Here is a 10,342-nt window from a genome sequence, read left to right on the forward strand (position 1 = left end):
ATGTAGCGTCATTATTGACAGTGTCCTACAGTAAAAATAAACAATCGTGGAACTTGGACTTACCAGCAGCCGTGGAACCAAAAGAAAATCACACCACAAGAATCACTGCAGACCACCCAGTGCTGTACAAAAGAAAGTGTGAAAACGACCCACCACCTGAGGTCCCAGGGCCACTGGCTCGTCCTCCTTCACTGAAATAAAACACAGAAAAATATGTTAAAAGAATAAAAGGACACTGAGCGTCAGGCTCGCTACAAATCATAAAAAGACTAAAACACACCTTAATAACTTTAATAAAAGAAATCTCCACACACACACACACACACACACACGGGAAAGGCTTATTCCCCACGGGTCAAACTACCACTCGTGCTGGTAATAATTATTCTCAGGCGTAGGCCGGTCTGGCTCCCCACCGGCTGAGACCGGCCACCCAGGGATTTAGAGTCCCAGCACGACACTCGGGCAGAGAGTCACTTCAGCCCGATCACAGAAGGTGGGTAGACAACAGCCAGGGTAAAATAAAACACCAGGCGAACCCAAAAAAGGGTAAGCCTACTTAATAAAAACAAGATAAGACAAAACAAGACAAGACAGCAGACTCCACCAAGGAGGAGTTCACAACAGCGCTGAGAAGGCAGTTCACTCTTCCAATTTAGGTTGGGCATTTCCATGGAGAGGTGTACAGCAGAACCCTAAACAGATAAATGTAACCTTAACTCTTATAGCTATGAATGCTAATAAAAGTAGTTAAGGCTTACCCCAGGACCGGAGGCACTATACTCTCATTGGTGGGATACACGAACACCTCTCTCCGCAATGGAAAAACAAACTGCTGCGCTAACAGGCCGGAAAAAGATATTAACACCAATTCAGTTTCGGAGGGAATCTAGGTTAAGCGAGAGCATACCTGTAGCTGTCATATAATCGGCTCTTGCTGATCAGTCCGTCGCAGTACTGCCAGCATTTACTGCTGATCGTACCAGAAGCTCGGGAGGAATAATCCAACAAAACATCGGCTTAGCTTTATACGGCTAGCGCCACCCTGCAATCAATGTGCAGGTGGGTTCCCAATTAACCATATGATGCGATGTGCATGGCGAGAGCGAGGGTGGTAGAGCGAGCGAGAGAGAGAGAGAGATGAGAGAACAAGACAAAACGGAAGGCGAGTAGCCCATCTGGCTACACTTGTGTATAAAAACACAAACAATACACATATACTTTCAATTGTGTAATTTAAGTCATCTAGGTAGCTCTGTTTTGGAAGTTCAGTTAACGCTAGAAATGTGTTTTGGAGTTCTGAATACTTTGGATTACTTAATATATTATCATGTTTTTTATAACTACATGAATGTGATTTATTACTATTACTGAAGGTCCGTGGCTCCAAACCATAGTAAAGGGACTTCTGGCTAATACATTGGGTTCCGTGTTGTGCTCGTAGCCGAAAAATGGCTTCACTTTGTTGTCTGGGTCAAGTTTGAGACAGAGAGAGGCGTTGAAAGGCTGCTCCAACGGAACTTATTGTTTCGGAGGAAAACACGAACACAGTGTACAGTCGAGTCTTAATAGCTTACTTACAACTGGGCTCGTCAGGCACTCCTATTGGCTGCAGTGGTTATTATAATTATAGATTACCGTTACTTTCCCGTAGGATCGCTGCATTACTGCGTTACTAAAACCGTAATTTTTTTGCGTCTCATGACAGTGACGTAAGCGAGTGCAACGTTTGTGACAACAGCTGTGTGCAGATCAACAATGGATCATATATCGAGTGCGGAGAGAGTATGAGCGTGCAGCGTTTAAAGCGTGGAAGTACTGACCTTACTTTGAGTTTGATTCCATAAAAAGTGACAAAAACATTAGTGTCCGTTGTGCGTGGGAAGAAAACTTCTTTTTACAGCGAAAAAAACCCCTAAACTTCCAAGCAAGCACCGAGTGCGCTACGACGTAATGGGAAATTCACAGAGAAACTCGCGGATTCTTCCACTGACCGCTGCGGCACACCTGCACCAGGGTAAACCTCCGCCTACCCTACTCCTGCTTTACAGGTGAAAATAGAGCAAAAGGACCGCTAGTCTTTGACTTTATTTATTTTCTGCTGTGTTTTACTTGCATCTATTTTTGAATATCCAAGATGGCGCCGCGTATGGATGCCCTGGTGCTTCGGTGCGTTACTTCTGTTTTGTTTTTGTGCATTTCTTCTGTGTCTGGGCACTCCTCTGGATATTCTTACACCAGAGAAGAGCTTCTTAACTACAGGACTACAACACCTGTGGATCTATTTCCAATATTTGTCGCATCTGCGGCAGATTTACTGCAGACTCTGATCAGGAAAGTGAGACGCCGAAAGAGAGGGAAGCGAGCCGGCGCACTCGTGCGTCTGAGGAGACGCGGACTGCGAACTGCTCTTCCTGGGATCTTCCTTTCCAATGTACGCTCACTCAGGAATAAGATAGACGAACTGGCCCTGATGAGAAGCATGAACAGAGACTTTGCCTCCTCCTGTGTCTTATGTTTTACGGAGTCGTGGCTCAGTGAGGACATCCCGGACTGCGCGCTCAAGCTGGAGGGCTTTCATCTGCTGCGCGCGGACCGGCAGGCCTCTCTCTCTGGTAAGACCAAAGGTGGAGGTGTCTGCTTCTACATTAATAGTGGCTGGTGCACAGATGTAACAGTGATTGCTCAGCACTGCTCTTCCTCTCTGGAATACCTTTTTATTCACTGCAAACCGTTTTATTCTCCGCGGGAGTTTGCTTCATTCATCCTGGCCGCTGTTTACATCCCGCCAGACGCGGATGCGCAGGCAGCTCAGTGCGCACTCGCGGAGCAGATACTCCACATGGAGCGGACATTCCCGGACTCTCTCATCATTGCTCTTGGGGACTTTAACAAAGCCAATCTGAGCCATGAGCTTCCCAAATACAAGCAGTATATTAAATGCCCGACCAGAGAGGAGAGGACATTAGACCACTGTTACAGCACGATCAGCGGGGCCTATCGTGCGGTGCCCCGCGCTTCACTCGGACTTTCTGACCACGTCATGATCCACCTAATCCCCGCGTACAGACAGAGGCTGAAGCTCTCCAAACCTGTCGTGAGGACAAAAAACTGTGGAGCAACGAGGCTGTGGAGGAGCTTCGCACGTGTTTGGAGTCTACAGACTGGGACACAATGAAGGCTGCTTCTAACAGCTTGGACGAGTTTACGGACACTGTCACCTCCTATATCCACTTCTGTGAGGACAGCATTGTGCCATCACGCACCAGGGTGAGTTATAACAATGACAAACCCTGGTTTACTCCTAAACTCAAAAAGCTGTGGCTGGAAAAGAGAAAGGCGTTCAGAAGCGGAGACAGGGACTGCTACAGAGAGGCCAAGTACAGGTTCACTAAAGAAGTGGACATTGCTAAACATCAGCACTCTGAGAAGATGCAGCAGCAGATCTCAGAGAACGACTCTGCCGACAACTTCTTCTTGGCCAACACCCTCAACGACTTTTACTGCCGTTTTGACGAGCCATCAGGCAGCCTTCACACCTCCAACGGCCCCAACAATAGAGACACTTTGGACACTCTATAGTTTCTATGGGTTTGCAATTGGTAAAATAACTTACAGCTTGTTTAACATAGCTATCTTTTTTCCCCTCAACAGGACCATGAATAATTTCTTGATGACTGGACCTAAGGTAATACCATTTAAGATTTTAAGAATGAGTGTTGCGTAAAAGCTGTTCCTTCCAGCCAAATTCTATGTAATTAGCACTAACATTAATATTCATAACTTCCTTTCCTTTCTCATCCAAGGCCTATCTGACCTATGCCAGCAGCGTACGAGTGGGCGCACAGAGTGGGATACAAGAGTGTAAACGCCAATTCGCTTTGGAGAAGTGGAACTGTCCAGAGAACACGCTTTCTTTGTCCCCACACAACGGCATGCGGAGTGGTAAGAACTCTTTTTGAATCAAATCTATGGCAACTAAAATTAGTGAGGTCGTGCGCTTTTTTGACAGCAATCTTGAAGCGCCTGTGCGTAAAGTGCTTTTCACGCACAAAACTAGAACTCATCAGTTACGCATTATTCGTGCCAAACTGGATATCCAAGTAAAAAAATCCGGATTTCTTTGTTTGTTATTTATTGGTAGCGCGCCGATTACGCGCCACATCTTTCTTTCGATCCTAATGCAATCGCGAGACGCGGCGCTGCCCGGAGAGGGTTTCTCAACTACAGGGACACACTCCTCAGACCTCCACGTTGTGGATTAGACACAGGTCTCATCCTTAGAGCACACTGTGACGGCTGGGGACTTTGACAACTTGCGGCTGCTGGCATTGACTCCCAAAATTTGGACCAGCCCCGCGTGTGCTGTGAAGACCACAATAGGATAGTATCCCTCCCTCGTCCGGATGAGTGCTATATCGTATCCGCCGGTTACAGTAAGCGATTCCTAGAATTAGGCCCTCTGTTATTTCTTACCAAGGAGATTACTAAGAGTGGAACGTCATGTGCATATATCATGTCTATACATGGCCGCGGTGTAGGGTGGATTTTTGGGGAGGAGAGTCCTCCTCAGTGCAGAACTAATGCTTGGCTTCTTGGGGAGAAGATCGTGCCAAACAGTTGTCGGGACCCCGATGACGCGAGAACGATGGGCATAGTACATCCCAGCTGCGTCCGTGCCTAGCCTCGGGCTCCTAACTTGTGCCAAGTGATAACATATCCAGAGGCCAGGCCCAGACTGGGTTAAGATTTGATCTTTGACAAATTAATGTGACGGAGTTTTTGTTTCTTCATTTCCAGTCCCAGATTCGTGTTTCATACCAGTGGTGTCTTTTGTGGACTTGCGTAGTAGAAAAGTGACAAATAACCCGAGATCGTTCTGTTATCTCGTTTGGCGCCTTTGTCTGCGCTCTCGGTATTTGTTGGGTACCCGTCTTTTGGTGACTCTCGGACATGGCATTGACATCACAAGCAACCCATCGAGGAAAGCCTGCAATGTCAGGGGAGGTATCTGAAGCTGCTACACAGATTGGCCAAAAGGCTGTCCTTGTACTTTCGAGCCACTCAGTGTGCCTACCGCCGATTTCGCCACGCGAAGATGTGGCGCAACTTACGTTATCCAAGACTGACGTTCCAAACATAGCGACCAAAAAGGAACCTGGAAAATGGACAGAGGTAAATAGACAAGTCCCGGCGAGCTTGAGGGTAGTCCAGCATGCCGGTGGCCAAGACTCAGAGGGTTCGGAGCACTACCGCGATCCGCCCGTTCCTGGTTGAGAGTGTGCCCCGTGCGGCCTCTTCCGACCACGTGTTGTGAGCGTCTCCCGCTCCACATCCTTGATCCTCCCGCGTTACTGCTGAGAGTCTTTCTCTCACAATATTTATCTTGGTTCCCTATAAGAGAACCACGCAGGACCCTCGACTTCCCTCTAGCGGCTAACCGCCGAAGGGACGGAGTGCTGTTGTAAGGGAGGGACAGAGAAAGCGATGTGCTTTCCGCATGGCTGGGGAAAAATAGTTGCCGCGCGCGATTGTGCAACATATGGCAAGGCCCGATCTTCACTATACTCTAAGTGATGTGTTTTGCTAGATTGATGTGGTTCTGGTGGGAGAGATTTAGCGCACAGAGGTGCTTTAAGGAGGACAAGAACATGTCCGAGTGGGAGAAAAATAGCTGCCGCAGATTGTGCAATGAATGCGGCCTAAAAGTGGTGAAGAAGCGCACAGAGGTTTTCACCAGCTGCAACTGCAAATTTCACTGGTGTTGCACAGTCAAGTGTGAAAAATGCAAGCGAGTTGTAGCCAAATACTTTTGCGCGCACAAAAGTGGGAGGAAAAAGAACAAAAAAGGCAGGAACAGTGCGCATCAACGATGACTGGGATCTCTTGCAAAATTTGAACTCTTCACATTATTCGATAAATATGACTTTCATCATATTAACCAGTTTTATATTTACGACCTACATGAGAAATTATTCTGCATCACATGAATGTTATTTTAAATTTTTTAGCTTTAGTCCTTTAAAGCATCTTTCCCCCCTTTAGTTTTGAATAGAGTGTGTTTAGGTCAAATTTTGTCTTGTGGATCAAAATCTCCAAGCATTGGAGCAACAGTAGCAGTGTTGGGAACTTGGGAGTTCCGAGGATGTTTGTTCGCTGTTTATCAAGTGTTACTACTGAAATTGGTTTAATATTTAAAAGTCTACCTAATAATTATTTAAAATAATAAATATTTTTATACAATACACGTAACTGCCTCCCAGTTTGTCGGTGGTAAAATTCTGAGTCTTTTAGTCTTATATGCGGGTGCCTTGGTGTCATACAGTCTTTGGGAAGTAAATAAATTACTTCCTAATGCCAACCTTTGAAGTGCGAATAGGCGTCTCCTGAACCAGTCACCCAATCAGCTTTCTCGGGTCTCTAAGACAAAGAAGAAGACTTATTTGGTCCTCAGTCAAGTAAAGGACAAAGCTGCAGCACACGGGGTCAAAATACCTACATCTCTATAAGCAGGATAACGACAACGGGATAGGTGAAGATGGCGCAATCAATTTTTTGGCTGCTGTTTGTTTCGTGTAGAATCAATCCTGGATACGCTTGGTAAGACATGTATACACTAGTTGCATGCATGCTTTAAAATAAGTGAACAGAAGACAGAATTATATGACTTTTATTATTATTATTATCATTATTATTATTGTTCTCAGGGTCGCAAGCAATTTTCTGATGACGGGGTCAAAGGTATATATACATATATATTTGATTGCTTTTATTGTGGCAACATTTTTTTTTCCACATTTCAAATGTAATAAAAACAAAATAAAGGACAGACTGTCACTGCCTCTTCTGCAGGACTATCTCACCTACGCAAAGAGCGTGCAGGTGGGCACACAGATTGGCGTCCAGGAGTGCAAACGCCAGTTTGCCTGGGATAGATGGAACTGCCCCGACAGCGCAACCCAGCTTAAAGGACTGAAACGAGGTAGTTATTGTTTTTCTATTGAGCCTCAAGTTTTATTCGGCATTTCCAACCAAATGATTGGTTTTCCCAGATTTTCTTGCCAAAAATTAATTTCCAGTGTTTCTATGCTTTTTATGTGTTAATTAAAGCAATTAAATCAATTAAAATATCTTTACAGAACTATTGTTAGACTTGTTGCAATCTCTGCTACGCGCCTGGCCAGACCTGTCTTTAAAATACTCTTTTACCCGTGCTTGAATATGCACACGCACACCCATGGATGTGGATCTATTTTTCATGTTTTTGATGCTGATTTAGTTGGTGACCTTTGGACATGTTGACCTTTATACCACTTTATTTTTCTTTGTACCTTTGTAGTGTGGCCTTGATTATCACAGAGTTATAATAAAAACAATGCAACATTCTACACGTTATTAGTCAATGCTGGTTATGTATTCTCCTATAAGAGGCTGTGGCAGTAGACCTTGTATGTTTCCTCTCATTCAGCCACCAGAGAAACGGCTTTCGTTCATGCTATCAGTTCAGCAGGGGTCATGTACACTCTGACCAGGAACTGCAGTCTTGGTGAACTCGAAAACTGTGGCTGCGATGGTTCAAAGAACGGAAAGCTTGGTGAGTCAACGTACAGCGCCATTTGTCAACATGCAAGTTCTTAATTAATGATCTTTAAGTATTCAAAACTGTGTCGTGCAGGCGGTCGCGGATGGTTGTGCTGGCTGCTCCACATCGAAAGATGTTAGCTCGCTAGGGCTGGTGGCTGTGTCTCGAGGGCCTAACTGCGTGTGATACGCTCTTCGCAAGAGGTAAGGTTAGCTTCTCCCACAAGAGTCACGTGGAATGCGGAAGAGACGGCCGTTCAGGGAGCTCTTAGGGCCTTGCCTCTCGTCACATCGCTCCCCGGACTGAACATACGAGGTCTGGTCCTCCGCAAGTTTGGTAGTGAGATTTGTTTTCTCGATACACAGAACCAACCGCGGAACTATCGCATTACCTACCCTTCCATCCAGCCAAACGCCGCCTCAAGAGGGCAGACCCAGGACGCACATGCCTAGCGAAGCCCGGATGTATAAACAGAACCTTTAGTGAGTTTTCTCCTCAACGAGCGTTCCCCGGCCTCCGGGAACGCCTTCGTGAAAGACGGCCAGTTGGGATTCCCACGCGTATCCGTGGCATAAGGACTGCGCACGCGAATGTGACATGGAGAGAGTGTCTTGGCGGAGTATCAGAAGGGAGCGCTGCTGCGGACGATCAGCTGCTTGGGCCCGATTTCCAGAGCCCCTGTCTTTGCGTGTCCAAGTTGACTTGCATGGGCATCCAAGTACCCCCGCCGGACTCCCACGGCTTTGGCCAAAAAGCTGGACATCGACCCCGAGAAAGCGCCAAAGCGGATGAAACCCCGGTAACAGCGCGGATATCCAAAAGGTGCCATCATGACCGCCGACTTCGCACCGATGGGGAGTGCAATGGCGAAGCCCATAGAGCCACCAGTTCAAGAGAGCAAGCCTCCCATAAATACCTACCCCTTCACCACGAGACTCTCAGACTACCCTGCAAAGGCGTGAACAGACGTTGAACGCCTCCAGCTTGGGTGGTGCGCACGCGCGCCAAACCGACGAGACCGGCAGGGGTGTCTGCCGACCCGGACCAGGGCTTGACCCAAGCGGGAATAAAGAAAACGGGAGCCATGCCCTGCCAGTTGCTGTTATCTTCGCCGCTTTTCTTGACGAGTGTGCGCACTGAGAGTGGAAAGAAAAAGCGCCGACGGCAATCAGGCGGTGATAGGGCCTTTCAACATACGCTCGTTCCAAACTGCCAAATTCCAACTGGCTGCCCCTGGCTAATGTGCAGCTGCCCAGCGACTAGCGAGGCCACGTCAACATTACCGAAAAACGCACCGCACGTTGTGTTTGACGGAGCGCAGGTAATTCGGCACCCGTTCGGGAGATTGGAAAACGAAGAGGATCGTGGACCCCAAATGACAAACGACCTTCGTTTTATGTAATTGCTCTTGTCTCTCCCGCCTTTTCTCCCCCCACTTTCCCGCCCTAGTATAATATCCTGCCGGTGTCCCTATCTTATACATATACAAGCGACATTGCTGTTACAAATTAAAATATAACAAATTGTAAATAAAAATACTTCATAACATATCTTGTTAACTCCCATAACAACATTTATCAGTTCCCCTTCCTCTTCTACGAACTAAACTAGAGGTGGCCCACCCAGAGTTTTTCTGCAGACACCCCGCCCGCAACCGCACACAATCAAAAGAATCAACCCTGCAAATTGCCGATATGTTAAGGAATTTGGGATACCTAGGGACTAAACATCGTGCGCCAGACCTCTACTCCCACCATCCGACGCCGTGATCGCACTCTCACCACAAGCCGTTTATCCGCCACCACTCTTCGTTATTCCGTCAATGTGGCGATGATTTATTTATTTACAAAGAGCTCCAAACAGTTTCCTAAGTTCTGAAAAGACAAATTTAGTTGGATAAGACGAGCTGTATATAACCATTCAAGTATACAGTGTAGCTTTGGAGTTTTTAGTAAATCGGCAGATGCATGACACCAATTTGCCCATTCGGCTCAGTCTTGTTTCCCATTGCCAAAAATTGGAAAATACAAAGCTATCGTCGCGCGTGCTGGACACCAATAAGCGTACATAGAGAGGTGGGGTGTGTTTGTTCCCTCCGTTTCACCTGACTTGCAAATCTTCCTCATGAGTATAATAGCCAATTCCAGTACCAATTATATAAAAAGCCATGGACTCACTTGTTTTCCCCGAGAGAAGCACAGATCCGATTTCTAATCTTACTTTGACAGTTAGTATATTTAGGTTTGTTATTATGTATCTTAGTAGTAGTTCCCCTCTGCTGGCTGTCCGGATTTTTCCCTCTCCGTACCTCCTCCACCATGCTCTATCCTCCTCCTATGCCTCTCATTCTGGGCAAGTGTGCATCAAAAATCTGGCTTCACCATGGATTTCCAGGCCCTTAAGCATTGACCTAATCATGGATATTACCTTCTTCAGGGGGCCCATGGCTGGAGGGGAAGGCGTAGGGGGAGGGAATGTTAACAGTTATGGGTCTGGTGACAGGTCTGTTTCACTATCTTTACAGACCAGTTACTGTTGCACCAATAAAAAAAACAGAGATAAGTGAGAAATTCTGACATGAATTATCAGACTATCTGGTGTCTCTACATCATAAAGCCCCGAGACCTGGGGCAAAACAGCGAATGCATTCCACTTTTTCAGTTTTCACCCATGTTTGCAATGTGAAATTAGGCATGTCATATTAAATCTAAGCACAAACACTGTGACAAATAGTTACACAATTCTACAAATAAACAGACT

The 10,342-nt window shown here is 46.5% G+C and overlaps 1 long non-coding RNA gene across 1 annotated transcript; it reads left to right on the plus strand.

Annotated features, from left to right (window-relative positions):
* The first annotated feature begins 6,187 nt into the window (after nucleotides 1-6,187).
* Nucleotides 6,188-7,682, plus strand: LOC121815118. Its single transcript, XR_006054797.1, has 3 exons — nucleotides 6,188-6,741; nucleotides 6,853-6,982; nucleotides 7,469-7,682. It is a non-coding gene; the product is annotated as an uncharacterized LOC121815118 (long non-coding RNA).
* Nucleotides 7,683-10,342: the final 2,660 nt, after the last annotated feature.

Source organism: Haplochromis burtoni, unplaced genomic scaffold, assembly GCF_018398535.1.
Source record: "Haplochromis burtoni strain Fernald_Lab_line unplaced genomic scaffold, NCSU_Asbu1 Contig_135, whole genome shotgun sequence".
NCBI classification, from domain to species: domain Eukaryota; kingdom Metazoa; phylum Chordata; class Actinopteri; order Cichliformes; family Cichlidae; genus Haplochromis; species Haplochromis burtoni.